General features: G+C 36.7%; 1 protein-coding gene and 1 pseudogene across 1 annotated transcript in view; both read left to right on the top strand.

Moving 5' to 3' along the window:
• TAF4B (TATA-box binding protein associated factor 4b) overlaps window positions 1–14861 on the top strand; it is a 126317-nt gene that overhangs the window by 100254 nt on the left and 11202 nt on the right. The window lies entirely within an intron of this gene.
• LOC112648659 (homeobox protein CDX-4-like) lies at window positions 6620–12980 on the top strand (annotated as a pseudogene).

Here is a 14861-nt window from a genome sequence, read left to right as displayed (position 1 = left end):
CTCATTTATTTGCCCTTCCAATAACTTAAATTGCATGAATCGGGACTGTTTAATACCCTTTTTTTTTTATTCATTTGTTTTGCTCCCTCACAAATAACACAAAAATGACATATGATACATTTTTATTTTTAATATTCTATTACCTTGGAAACCGAGGCTTTACATTCTGTCTGCTAGATTTACCTGTTAGATTTAAATTTCTTAGAATAAGCATATAATCCCAGAGGGGAGTGAGGTAGAGTCTGGTTCTTTGAAGAGTAACTCCTTAGTTCAGATGCAGTTTCTTGTCTACACTAAAAGTTCAGAAAAGTTTGTTGGTAATAAATCAAAAGTAATAATAAATTTGGAGAAATTAGTTTTAGACTTTTGTCCTTTGGTACTTTTTTCCGTTATGTAAAATCAAAATTGTCTCTTATCCTTAAAAAGATTTATTTGTGCAATTTATATATTAAACTGGCCTCTTATAGATTTGATATTCTCAGGAGTCTTGAACAAGTTGAATAGCGTCAGCTACTATCTGCTTGTGTTACCCTGGCAAAGAGCAACAAGTACCAAATATCACTTTGGATCAAATATTTGTTGACATTAAAAAATAAACCTGGTGACATTAAAAACAGAGGAAAATAGTTAAAATTTACTACTTGGGAGTACTTGAATTTGTCCTTAATTTACTGCTATAGTTTGAAGTTTTATGTATGTGGTGTGCCGTGCACACGCGCGCGTGTGTGTGTGTGTATGAAATTAGCTTTTAAATTAATGATAGGCTATATAGGGACACTTTGGTGTCTGAGTTGGTTAAGTGTCTACCTTAGCTCAGGTTCTAGGATTGAGCCCCACATCGGGCTTCCTTCTTAGTGGAGAGCAGACTTTTCCCTCTCCTATTACCTCTCCCCATGCTTGTGCACATGCACACACCCGTGTTCTCTCTCTGTAAAATAAATCAAATCTTTTTTAAAAAATAGACTGTACAGATACTTACATAGTAAATTAGGACCCACTTTAAGATTTAGTGTTTGCATGTTTGTATTGTTTATGTGTATTGCTTAAGTGATGTGTTTGGGGTCCTTTGGAATATTAAAACATTAATAACTTTATTTCCTGTATTAATTTTAGATCCTTGAATTAGAAAAGATCTTTTTTCCTATTAGCAATATTTTTTAAATATTTTTTTAAGATTTTTATTTTATGTATTTATTCATAGAGTCAGAGAGAGAGAGAGGCAGAGACACAGGCAGAGGGAGAAGCAGGCATCATACAGAGAGCCTGATGTGGGACTCCATCCAGGGTCTCCAGGATCACGCCCTGGGCTGCAGGCGGCACTAAATCGCTGCGCCACTGGGGCTGCCCCTAGCAATATTTTTAGATAGTTCATGTAGCTTATCAATGATCCAACATTCATAACAATATTTCTCAATTTTTGTTGAATATAAAGATAGGTTTTATTTTGACTTTATAACATATATTAAAAAATCACATCATTATACATAAAAGCACTTTTGGAGCTATGAAAGTAAAAATTTTGGAACATCTACATGCAGTTTTACTTACAGTGCTTTTTTTATAAACATAAATGAAGACTCCTGAGTATATTAATTATTCACTTGGCTTGAAATGGTGATATTTCTTTGTTTTTTAAATTTAATTTAAATTCAATTAATTAACGTATAGTATATTATTAGTTTCAGAAATAGAGTTCAGTGATTCATCAGTCTTCTGTAACACCCAGTGCTCATTACATCGCGTGCTCTCCTTAATGTCCATCACCCAGCTACCCTATGCTGATTTTTTTTTTAATTAAGTGGTTATTGTACCACATCAGTTACATGGTGCTTCTAGTATTGATGTGTCTGGTATATATTACTTAAAATAGTGTTCATTTGCTAACCAGAATAAAAAAATTATCCAGTAGATAGTATATTCTCTTTCTGTCAAGAAGCAGGATAGAGCCCTACCCTGTAATATTTTTAACTCTTGAAATAAGAGGAGAAAGGACTTTTATGAAACTTTGCTTAGCAACAAATTAGGAAATTTGAAATCAAAATTAAGGTTATTGACATGAAAGTACACAGGCTTAATCTTTATGTTCTTGAGGAGCACAGGTAGTGCCATTCTTCATCTCTTTTCTTTTATACCAGGCTCCAGGGAAACCATAACTTTCTGAAGTGTGTATTGTTATCTTTTGTCACTGACTTAGTACAGATTTAAAAATACTTATCGTCATCTAACATTTTCTATAAATGTCACATAAATTCACTGGAATTTAGAGTATGTTATTACTGTAGATAAAGAAACAGCTCATATTTTGAGATCTTTTTTTAAAATGTTATTTAGTTCACACTTCTATAAACAAATCTGCTGCTTTTTCATAAATAACTTAAACATAAATCTAAATTACAGTTGAATCTTTTAAATTTTCCCGAGATTTAAAGGTTGACTCTTTGTCAGCTATGTTTAGGGACTTCTTGTGAAATATGTTGAATTACACATTATGGGTTTATCTTTCTCTCTTCCCAAATTTCCCGTAAATGTTAGTAAAGGAGTGGAAAACATAAATACACAAGAATAAAGAAGAGAGGAGAAAACAGTAGTAAGAGTATTTAGTAGTATATGAGTTGAAATTGCCTACAGACTAGAGGCATTCTTTCTGAAAAAAGTAACTAACCAAGAAAAGAGGCTTTAAATATTAATATTAACTTTTAAATATGAACATATCAGTGAGAATAACCACATGTAAGGAAACCTCTTACATAAAAGATTAAGAGGAGAATCTGGAAGAAAAGGCACAAAGCAGTGGGAAACTGGAAAAAAATTTAAAAAGCAGCAGAATGTGTTGCAACCATGAAACAAGAATAGAAAGCTGTTTTTAACAAGGACTGGAAAAAATGAAAAACCTCTTGGAAATTGAAAGTATGAAAGCAGAAATAAATGATAGAAGGGTTAGAAGTTAAAACTTAGGATCAATCCAAACAAGTATTTAAAAAAAGAAAAAAAGACATAGATGGTATGATGGATTTGTATTATGTCAAATTTACTAAGCTGGAGGTGCATGTCCCAGAATTCCTTTTCTTGCATTGCTCCTGGTTACTGTGAGCAGTGAGGCATTTATTTTGATTTTGCAAGGTGGAAGTGAAACTGCAGCCATACTTATTTTCAGAAGGTTGGTGTGGACACTGGAAACTCTTGCAGTTCACAAATGTTATTGGCATGAGAGAGCCACAGGGCTCCTCAGCTTCCCCCATATCCTCTCTCTTGGCTTCTCCAAACCTTGGGCCAGGCCTACCACCAGAGTCAACAGCTGAACATAAACTGACCAGGTTCATAATTACTTAGGGCCAAATCTCTGTTATAAAACCCATATTCTGTGTCATTCTTGTGTTCTCTGTTCAAATGCTGATTGATACATCTGTATCATAAGTAGTTGTAAAGGAACAGTAATGTAATGATGGGTTCCTAAATTAGTTCTAGGTTTTCCAGAATGGGTTCTTGAGTCTAATTAGGTCCAAAAGTATTTAATGGCCCTATTTTAAGTGTCAAAGGAGACACTAGTGATCCATGGCATACTGTAGCAAAATAGTTATTTTATCAGCTGTAGACTGTAATAATCAAGTGCCCATAGAAGGTAAGGCTTTCAGAGACCAAGTATTTACTGCCACAGAACATTTTAACATGAAAATAAGAATAATAGTTCCCTTCAAAGTACACTGGGGAATTTAGGGAAAGAAAGGCTTTAGATTCTGAGCTCAGAGTCCACATAAGGGAGTAAAGCCTCTGTGATTGCTCTAAAAGAAACCCTTATCTCTTGTAGCCAAGGGCAGAGATTTCTGAAAACTAAACCCAAAGTCTAATCCTGCAGGTGGCTGAGTTACAGTACAAAATGAATTTCTAGTTTTTGGTCTCTTGTGTTAAGGTTACATAGGGAAAGAATGGAAAACTAAAAGTTGGGGTGGGAAATAATGGGTAGATTCCCGTGAAGCTGGGTACCTTGGACTCCCTAGGTCTGCCTAGCCACCTTTACCAGTCATGTCTCTGTCTGAGGGCGGTCAGTCTCCTGAGGAATCTGTAATGGCTTCCCCTAAGGTTGTAGCCTTTTATTCAGAGACTGCTGATCTCCTTCAGGACCTACTCTCACCATTTCTAATTGCTCTTATACCTCTGTAACCCCACTTCCAACAGCCCCAGAGCATGAGGGATGTACCTACTAGGTGTTACCCATGAGGAAGTGTGAATAATTTTGCCTGTTATTACCTGGGGAATGCTGTGGGAAGAATAGAGCAGAAGGCATATAAAATTGGATCAGTGACGGTATTGATAAGGGCTCATAAGCAGATATTCCAGATTGAAGGTACTAGGTCAGAGGGCTATGAATGGCTCTAACAGTTTGCTTCATTGATTGAAAACTAAACTAAAAAGTGGCCTAAACTACGTAAAGTTGAAGATAGATGCTAGAACTTTATTTTTATACTGTAGAGGAACTTATCCAAATATTTAAGGAGATTAAAATGCTGGAGTGGGTTTTTCTTTTTTTAAAGATTTTGTTTATTTATTTGAGAAAGAAAAAGAGAGTACAAGCAGGGGGGAGGAGCAGAGGGAAAGGGGGGAGCAGACTGCCTGCTGAGCAGGGAGCCCAACCTGGGGCTCCATCCTAAGACCCCAGGATCATGACCTGAGTTGAAAGCAGATGCTTAACGTACTGAGCCTCCCAGGCACCCTGAATGGATTTTTCATTTAAAAACAGGGGATCCCTGGGTGGCTCAGCGGTTTGGCGCCTGCCTTTGGCCCAGGGCGTGCTCCTGGAGTCCCGGGATCGAGTCCCGCATTGGGCTCCTGGCATGGAGCCTGCTTCTCCCTCCTCCTGTGTCTCTGCCTCTTTCTCTCTCTCTCTCTATGTCTATCATAAATAAATAAATAAATCTTAAAAAATAAATAAATAAAAACAACAACGGGATCCCTGGGTAGCTCAGCGGTTGAGCATCTGCCTTTGGCTCAGGGTGTGATCATGGAATCCTGGGATCGAGTCCCACATCAGTCTCCCGGCATGGAGCCTGCTTCTCCCTCTGCCGGTGTCTCTGCCTCTCTCTGTGTCTCTCATGAATAAATAAAATCTTTAAAACAACAACAACAACAAAAACAACCACACACGTCCCCTGGGTTGGTCTAGGGAATACTCCTTTTCTCAGGACTCTGAGAAATACATTCATGAGGAGAGCCGCAACAGCCTTCAAGATCTATGTTGGCTGTTTTTTTTTTTTGTGTTTTTTTTTTTAATTTTTATTTATTTATGATAGTCACAGAGAGAGAGAGAGGCAGAGACATAGGCAGAGGGAGAAGCAGGCCCGGGTCTCCAGGATCGCGCCCTGGGCCAAAGGCAGGCGCCAAGCCGCTGCACCACCCAGGGATCCCTGTTTTTTTTTTTTTTTTTAAGCCATTAATGAAAGGACAATTTGCCATCAAATTAGGATCCTTGAATTCATCAGAAGTAATGGAATCCCAGGTGAGAGAGACAAGTACTGGCACTTAATTGCAGGAAACAAAGGAAGAAGGTGTGGTTATTGTAATGGTCAGTGAAACCAAAGCAGTAATCAGAGAAGTCTGAGTTGCAGAGATTTTTGACATGGGATAGTTGGTCATAGTTTCCATACAACTAAATAGATGGGAAACCTTGTGAATTATTCATTGATTTCCATAAGCAGAAGAGCTCTAAACCCTGGGGAACAAAAGTATGACTTGGATGATCTTAATAAAGAGTTTATAGCTCCTCAGCCCATCCCTAGACTTAAGCCACACAGATCCAAGAACCTTTAAATGAAGGGAAAGCCAGGTCCTGGCGTACAGCCAAAATTTATGCTGTTGATCGTCTTCTAGGCTTCCCCCAAAGACCTGTGACTATTTATTAAAGTAATGGACATTGGAGAATGAGAAATAATTAGGCTTTGGAGGGATTGCTGAATATTGGGTCAGTATGTTATGAATTCTAGAATACCCAAACACCACTGTTTTCTATCAGTCAGTGGAGTTTTGGCTTAGGGCCACCTAACAATGAGCCCAATGTGGTTGTTTCCATATTCTTGGAATGCATAATTAGAATTCAACAGAGATCCCACTTTAGTTTACTGACTTATGGAAGTGAGGGAAAGTCATTTGAAAGCTACTAGAGTTTTATCTACCTACCAAGATAGTACACTATTACCTAGAGGGATTACAGAACTACCATTAAGAATTTGAAAGATGCAGAAGTGTTAATTCCGATCACATCCCTATTCAACTCATCTATTTGGCATTGAAGAAGACAAATGGGTCTTGAAGAATGATGGTGAGTTATTATAAACTTAATCAGGTGGTGGCTTCAACTGCATTTGTGCCAGGCAGGGTTTTGTTGCTGAAACGAGTCCATGCAACCCCTAGCAGTTGGTATGCAAATATTTATCTGGCATATGCTTTTTTTCCTATATATTTATTAGTAAAACCCATCAGAATTTGTTTGCTTTCAACTGGTGGGGTCAGTAATATATCTCCATTAACTTATCTCAGAACTCTCTGGAGATTTCTGTCATAAGCTAGTCTGCAAGGACATGGAAAACCTCTCCCACAGAACATTATGCTGATCCATCATATTGATACCATGCCAATTTGCTCTGGTGAGCTGGATGTAACAATTCCTATTGACATTTTGGTAAGGTGCATATATGCCAGAGGATGAGGAAAATTCCCACAAAAATTCAGGTGCCTCTTACCTCGGTGAACTTTCTAGGAGTCCAATGGTTTGGATTATGTTGGGGTACCTCCTCCAAGGTAACAAAAACAAAAACCTCTGCTATATCTAGTTGACTTCTCTCATCACAAAGAAAGGGGCACATTTGGATATTTGGATTTTAAAGGGAACATCTACCTCATTTGACCTGAAATGGAGACTGTCCCCCTTCCACAAACCTTTCTCTACTCATAAGCTCCAAAGCCTACCTCTTTTACCTAGTGCCTGGAATCTATTCTGTCTGCTTTCTCTATTTTATATTCAGTGGGTTCTTTTCTGTCAGTGCCTCTAGGGTCCCTTTATTGTCCCTGTCACTTAAACCTTTTGATTCCTCAGATTGGTGATTTCATTAAAAAGTGCCTCTATAAAGTAAATTTTCATATTTAAAATTTTTGTTTTCATCAAGATAGAAAATATAGAGAGGGAAATTAAGCTATCCACATCCTATCACATTTTTACAAAATTCACAGTATAGAAATATTGGTAGCTTACTTTTTTACTTAATGATATCATATATACCTCTTATCCATATCATTAAATGTTTTTCTACAAATTTCATTGGCATACTATAATTTATCCATTTCTCATTGGAGATGTTTTAATTTCTAATATAATACTGTATGAGCCTATTTATAATTAAATCTTTGACCATGGGTTTTGGTTTTTTTTCTTCCAGAAATAGAGCTGCAAGGTCAAATGAGTGTTTATTAAAGTTCCTTTTAAGTATTTACTGCCAATTGCTGTCCACCAAAATTGAACTAGTTTATATTTCCAACCAGCAATATATGAAAGTGTATGTTTATTAGTATCTCAATCAGTACTGGATATTGTTATTTTAAAACCTTTTTTTTTTTTTTAAAGATTTTATTTGTTTGAGAGAGAGAGAGGAGCAAGGGAGGGGCACAGGGAGAGAGAGAAGCCGACTACAGGCTGCACAGGGAACCCAGCATGGAACTTGATCCCAATACTCCAGGATCACAACCTGAGCAGGAGGCAGATGCTTAACCACCTGAGACACCCAGGAGCCCCTGTTATTTTAAAACCTCAATGCCATTTGTTATGTATTAGTCTTTGGTTAATCTTCTTTCTATTCTCTATTCAGAAGAGATGGCATTTGTATTCACTTATTCATTTATTTAGTCACCCAACTGTGCTCTAGGTACAGTGGTGAGAATAGAACTAGGTCTCAGCTTGCTTGGAATTTATAATCTAAAAAAGTTACAGTTTTCTTTATGGCAGCTATGCTGGCTACATACACACTACTATGACCTAGTCTGCCTTACAACTGAGCGTGATTAGGAAAGAACTTGGAGTTTGTGATACGGGATACCAATGATGAACCTTATTAGCAGGGTGGGCCTTTTTTTTTTAGCAGTTAGCCATGGATACTTGTGGTTAAACTGGAAATTAGAATAATGTATATAAAATTACAAGTTATCTGTGAAGAGTTTCAGTGATTAAGATTCCCATGTCTTTTCCTCAGATATTGTTAAATTCCTCTGCATCATTAAGTATTTTGGTCACCATTCCTCCCAGGGCAAATAATGTTTTAAATGTAATATTTGGGGCTTTCTAAGTATTTTCTTTCCCTTCCAAGCACTTTAATTATAGTTAGCATAATAATTGGCTTATGCTAAGAGAGATTATTTTTTTAACCTATCAAACTGTAAGATGATTCCTGTAAATTGTCAGGCTCCTAAGAAACAGTTTTTAAAAGTGTGCCTATATGCATACTGCTTCTGTAATTTACACTAGTATTACCCTCCTTAGATTTCTTGTAGTAGTCTCACATCACCAGTTATACTGTTATGCTTATTCCCTACTGTGCTAGTAGCTTTCTGTTTCAGCCTTGTATGAAGCTATTTGGTTCCAACTTTAGTGACTGTGCAAAGCAAGAATTGCCTGTGTATTGTAGGGCTGCCTATAATAAATATCAGGCCTTAGAGGGTTTTCCAAAGTGATAGATGATTGCTAATTAACAACAAACTAATGTTTATGGGAAAAGTGGTTGGTAATTCCTTTGCTAAGCATCTTTCCATAGTTTAAATGACAGTTAATTTCTCTGTGAAATTCTCCCAAAGTAGATGCTCAAATTGTCAATAAATGTTACCAGTGAAAACCCAGGTTTTCTTGAAAAGCAATACATCTGCCTTAGGTAGTATAACAGTACTTTCTGATAACATTTAGAGTATATTGTTGAATTCCTGTTTATGTATTTTTCCCAAGAATTCCATAGAGTATTGAAAAACAGTAAGTATAAGTTGCTTTCAGAATGTTTATTTGAACTTGTTTGTTTGGCTTACCAGATTGTGCCAATCTTTCAGATATAATTCATATACCATAAAATTTTAAAGTATACAGTTCGGTAGTTTTTAGTATATTCCCATGACTATGCAGCTGTCTCCATTTAACCCCAAAACATTTTCATCATTCCAAAAAGAAACTCCATAACCATTAGCAGTCACTCCCTCCCAGCCCTTTGCAACCACCAATCTGCTTTCTGGTTGTAAGAATTTGCCTATTCTGGACATTCAGTAAATGGAATTATATAGTATGTGGCCTTTTATGTCTAGCCTCTTTGACTTCACATGATGTTTTCAAGATCCATCCATGTTGTAGCATGTATCAGTACTTCATTCCTGCTTATGGCTGAATAATACTCCATTATCCATAAGTTGTATGGATACACCATATTTTGTTTATCCATTTATCAGCTGATTGTTTCTGTACTTGGCTATTATAAACAATGCTGTTTGAACATTCATACTCAAATTTTATTTCTTTTGTATGTATTCCTAGGAGTGGAATTGCTGGGTCATGTGATAACTGTTTGATTTTTTTTTTTTTTTTTAAGATTTTATTTGAGAGAGAGAAAGTGAGAGCCTGAGGGGGGCAGGGAAGAGGGACAGAGAGAGGGGGAGAAGCAGACTCACTACTGAGCACAGAGCCCCATGCGGGGCTTAATCCCAGGACCCTGGGATTATAACCTGAGCCAAAGGCAGGCTTAACCAACTGAGCCACCCAGGTGCCCTATGTTGACCTTTGGAGAAACTGTCAAACTGCCTAACATAGCACTTGTACCATTTTACATTCCTACTTGCAATGCATAAGGGTTCCCATTTATCCACATAATGGTCAGCAGTTGTTACTACCTGTTTTTTGGTTTTATTTTGTTGTTGTTTTTTTTATAGTCATTCCAGTGGGTGTGAAGTAGATCTCATTATGATTTTGTTTTGTAATTCTCTGATGACTAATAATGTTGGATATCTCTTCATTTCCCTGTTGGTCATTTGTATGTTTACTTTGTAGAAATGAAGTCCAGTCAATCTATCTTTTTCTTTCCTTGCTTTTGCTTTAGGTGTCCTATCCAAGAAATCATTGCCTAATTCAGTGTTACAGGATTTGTATCTAAGAATGTTACAGTTTTAGCTCATACATTTACATCTTTGATCCTTTCAAGAGTTCATTTTTGTATGTGTCATGTGAGATGGGTTCAAATTCATTCTTTTGGTGTAGATATCCTGTATATTGTCCTGGCACAATATTTTGTAAAGACCATCCTTTCCCATTGAATGGTCTTAACACCCTTGTTGAAAATAAATTAATCATAAATGTATGGGTTTATATCTGGACTTTCTAGTCTATTGATGTATATATCTTTTCTATCCTTTTTTTTTTTTTTTTTTTCTTTTCTATCCTTATACAAACACCACAGTGTCTTGACTACTATAGCTTTGCAGGAAGTTTTGAAGTCAGAAAGTGATTTTTTTCCAACTTGACTTTCTTGTTTTCAAGATGTTTTGGCTATTCTGGGTCATTTAAGTTTACATTTGTATCTTAGGATCATTTTGTCAATATCTGCAAAAAAGGTAACTGGAATTCTGATACAGATTACATTGGATTTATAGATCAATTTGAATAGTACTTCTATGGGGGAAAGTAAGAAAGAGAATGAGAATCTCAAGCAGGCTTCATGTCCAGTGCAGAGCCCATTGCAGGGCTTGATCTCACAACCCCGAGATCATGACCTGAGCCGAAATCAAGAGTCGGCCACTTAACTGAGAGAGAAGTAACCATGTTCCTTTGGGGGAAGTCTTGAGGAGGGAATAACTTTTAAAACTTCAGATGAACTTTACACTTGTTTTTGAGATCAAGGTGTAATTTATTTACAATAAGATATGCTGGTTTTGGGGTGCTAAGTCGATTGAGAATCTGCTTTTGGCTCGGGTCATGATTCCAGGATGCTGAAATTGAGCCCTGAGTTGGCCTCTCTGCTTTCCCTTTGCCCCACCCCCCTGCTTATGCTCGCTTGTGCTCTCTCAAATAAATAAAATCTTAAAAAAAAAAAAATACTGGTTTTAATTATAACCACCATCCCAAATCAAAATACAAAACATTTCTGTGATCCTAGAAAGTTCTGTCATGCCTTTTTTAGTCATGACCACCTCCTTCCAACCTTTACTCCACAGTTACTGTGATCTAATTTCCATTACCATAGCTTAGTCATGCCTGTTTTAGAACTTTGTGTAATTGGGAATCATGTGGTAATATACTTTTTTTGTTTTTAAATTTTCACTCTGCATATATGTTTTTGAGATTTTTCACATTGCGCATGTCAGTACATTCCTTTTTAGTGCTGAGTAGTATTCCATTGTAATAAACGCTCCATAATTTGTTCATTTATTGGACACTTGGGCTCTTTCTAATTTTTGACAAGTATAAATAAAGCTGCTATGAACATCCCTGTTAAAGTCATTTTGTGGACATATGTTTTCATTTCTCTGGGATAAATACTGTTAAATCATAAGACAGACTGGTAGCAATGGGAGTCCCCTGCCAGCCTCCAACTTCACAGCGGTGCCTGCCTATGCACACTACATGGGATATCCCCATATGCCCAGCGTGGATCCTCATGGGCCATCGCTGGGGGTCTGGGGTTCACCCTATAGCCCCTCTCGAGAAGACTGGAATGTGTACCCTGGGCCATCCGGTACAGCGGGCACAGTGCCCATGAACGACATGATCTCGAACCCTTCCGCTTTTGGCTCTCAGGAATACAGCAACTTGGGCCCTGTGGGCGGGGGAAGCACCAGTGGAAGCCTGCCAGCCCCAGCCAGCGGGTTGCTGTTCCCCATAGACGCCGAAGCTGCAGATGCCAGTTCTCCCAACAGAAGCCGCCACAGCCCTATGCATGGATGCGAAAGACCGTGCAGGTGACCAGGAAAACCAGGACAAAAGGAAAGTATTGTGTGGTTTACACCGACGATCAAAGATTGGAGCTAGAGAAGGAATTCCACTGCAACAGATACATCACCATTCGGAGAAAATCAGAACTGGCAGTCAACCTGGGCCTTTCTGAAAGGTGAAAATCTGGTTTCAGAATTGCAGACCCAAGGAGAGAAAGATGATCAAAAAGAAAATCTCCCAGTTTGAGAACAGTGGAAGCTCAGCACAAAGTGATTCTGGCTCCATCAGCCCTGGGGAATTACCTAACACTTTTTTTTACCACCTCATCTGCTGTTCATAGATTTCAGCCTATTGAGATACAGCCGGTCATAGTCTCTGAATGAAAGAAAGGCAAAGAGAAATGGAAAACCCCCTATCCCTTAGCATTGTCTTCTTGGTCTCTAAGATATCAGCAGGAGAGTAAGGACAGGATGTAATTTCTCCTAAGGCAGTACTCAGAACAAATGGATGTGGCATGGTTGAAGAGGTCACTTACTGTTAGAAACCATCCTCAGAAAACTCTTATCATATGCTATGTTATATGGTGGTCACTTAGGAACTTGATGGTAAACTATACAATTGAAAGCTACAATCACAGGCCTTTGCAACTCTATTCACAATTTTGGAAACTTATTTATGAACAAATTATAAAAAACAGTTCAGGCAGAAGGCACATTTGTGGTACGTACTTGTGTTATTTGATGCTGGGTGTATTCTTTTATGCTATCTGGAGGGGAAGAGTTAAGCAGAAATTTATCCAGCTGTAGCTACCTTTGCAAGTGATTAATTCAAAAGCTAACGGCATTTTCATAACAAGACAAATGTTTAAAAATCAGTAGGAGATGATTCTGAATCCATTACCACTGATTAATAAAAATAATAAATATAAAAAAATCATAGATATATGATTAATTTTATAACGAATTTTAAACTGTTTTTCAAATGGTTGTGCCATTTCACACTCCCTTTAGCAGTGTACTTTTATTTTCATGATAGTATATTCTGGAAGGACAGAACGTTTTAACTTTGAAGTATAACTTACCATTTTCTTTTATAGTTACTGCTTTCTATATCCTAAAAAAAAATATGTAACCATAATTTTGAAGATTTTTTTGCTAGAAGCTTTACATTTTACATTTAAGTATTTTATCTTAATTTTTATGTCTGATCTGAAAGTTAGGGGTTGAGCCTAATTTTTTAATATATAAATATCTTGTTACTCCATCCCATTTATTGAAAAGACTTACTCCATTTATCATGACTTAATATTTAAAATCAATTAACTGTATATGCAGAAGTGCATATTCATACTTTATTCTGTTGATCTGTTTTTCCATACTTAGGCCAATACTACAGTCTCTTGCTTACTGTGCTTACTAATAATTTTGAAATCTGATAGTCGAAATCCTCCAACTATGTCCCTTTTCAATAGTGTTTTTGACAATTCTGGGTCCTTTGCATTTTCATATGAATTTCAGAATCATCTTGTCATTATTAGAAAAATGTAAATATGTATTAGGATGGCATTGAATCTGTAGATCAATTTGCAAAGAACTGACATCTTGACAGTATTGAGGCAATATGAGCTTTGTATATCTATCATCTTTAACTTCTCTCTGCAGTGTTTTAGCTTTCTCTTTAGAAGTCTTTCATGTCTTTTATTATATTTACATATAGATACTATTTTCTTGATGCTATTGAAATGGTATTTTTTAAATTATGCTTTTCAGTTTGTTGCTCATATAGCAAGTCTTGTATCCTCTAACCTGCTAAATTTATTTAGTTGTTCTGGTAGTTTTGGGTGTAAATTCCTAAAGAGTCACTGAACAATTATGTTTACAAATCAAAATAGAGTCCTTCTTTCTTTCATTTATTTTTTCTTGCTAACATCCCCAGTACTGTCTTGAATAGAAATGGTAAGAGTGGACATCCTTGCCTTGTTTTTGAGTGTAGGGAAAACGTACTCAGTATTTAACCTTTAAGTATGACTTTGGGTGTAGGTTTTTCATAGAGGAAATTCTTCTCTTCCTCATTGACTAAGAACATTTATAATGGTGGGTATGGAATTTTGCCAAAGCTTACGTGAATTTATCTGATTATCATATGCATTTTCTCCTTTATTCTCTTAATTTGGTAACTTGCATTTGTTTTTAAATTTTAGCCAGCTTTTTAATTAAGGGATAGATCCCAGTTGGTCACAGTATAAAATTGATTATACATATTCCTGGGTTCTGTTTGCTATTCATTCATTTTGTTTAGTATTTAAAAAATATATATGTTATTTATTTATTCATGAGAGACACAGAAAGAGAGAGGCAAAAACACAGGCAGAGACACAGGCAGAGGGAGAAGCAGGCTCCATGGAGGGAGCCCGATGTGTGACTCAATCCTGGGAGCCCAGGATCACGCCCTGAGCCAAAGGCAGATGCTCAACCACTGAGCCACCCAGGTGTCCCTGTTTAGTATTTTTGTATCTGTGTTCATGAATGATACTGGTCTATAATTTTATTTTGTTATAGTGTCCTTGTTAGTTTTTGTTTGAGTTATGCCAGTGTTCTTTCTTCCCTTTTTTTTTTTTTTTTTTTTATCTTTGTCTAGGATAGGTCTTATTTCCTCCTTAAATGTTTGATAGAATTTACCAAGGAAGCCATCTGAGCCAGGAGTTCTCATTGTGCAGGAAACTCGAACTAGATTTTTCATTTTGTGTGTGTGTTAGTATTTGAAAGTTGTGTTTCTCAAAGAGGTTTTGCATTCATCTAGGTTGTTGAGACATTGACAAAATTATTCATTGTATCTGATCGTTGTCTTTTAATGTCTTTTAATGATGAAGGTTGGGTATACATTTTTATTCTAATATAAACATTTAGTGTTATAAATTTCTGGTAGT

Source organism: Canis lupus, chromosome 7 (assembly GCF_003254725.2).
Source record: "Canis lupus dingo isolate Sandy chromosome 7, ASM325472v2, whole genome shotgun sequence".
NCBI classification, from domain to species: domain Eukaryota; kingdom Metazoa; phylum Chordata; class Mammalia; order Carnivora; family Canidae; genus Canis; species Canis lupus.
Note: the sequence above shows the minus strand (reverse complement) of the source record. Positions and strands in the feature narration are given on the sequence as shown.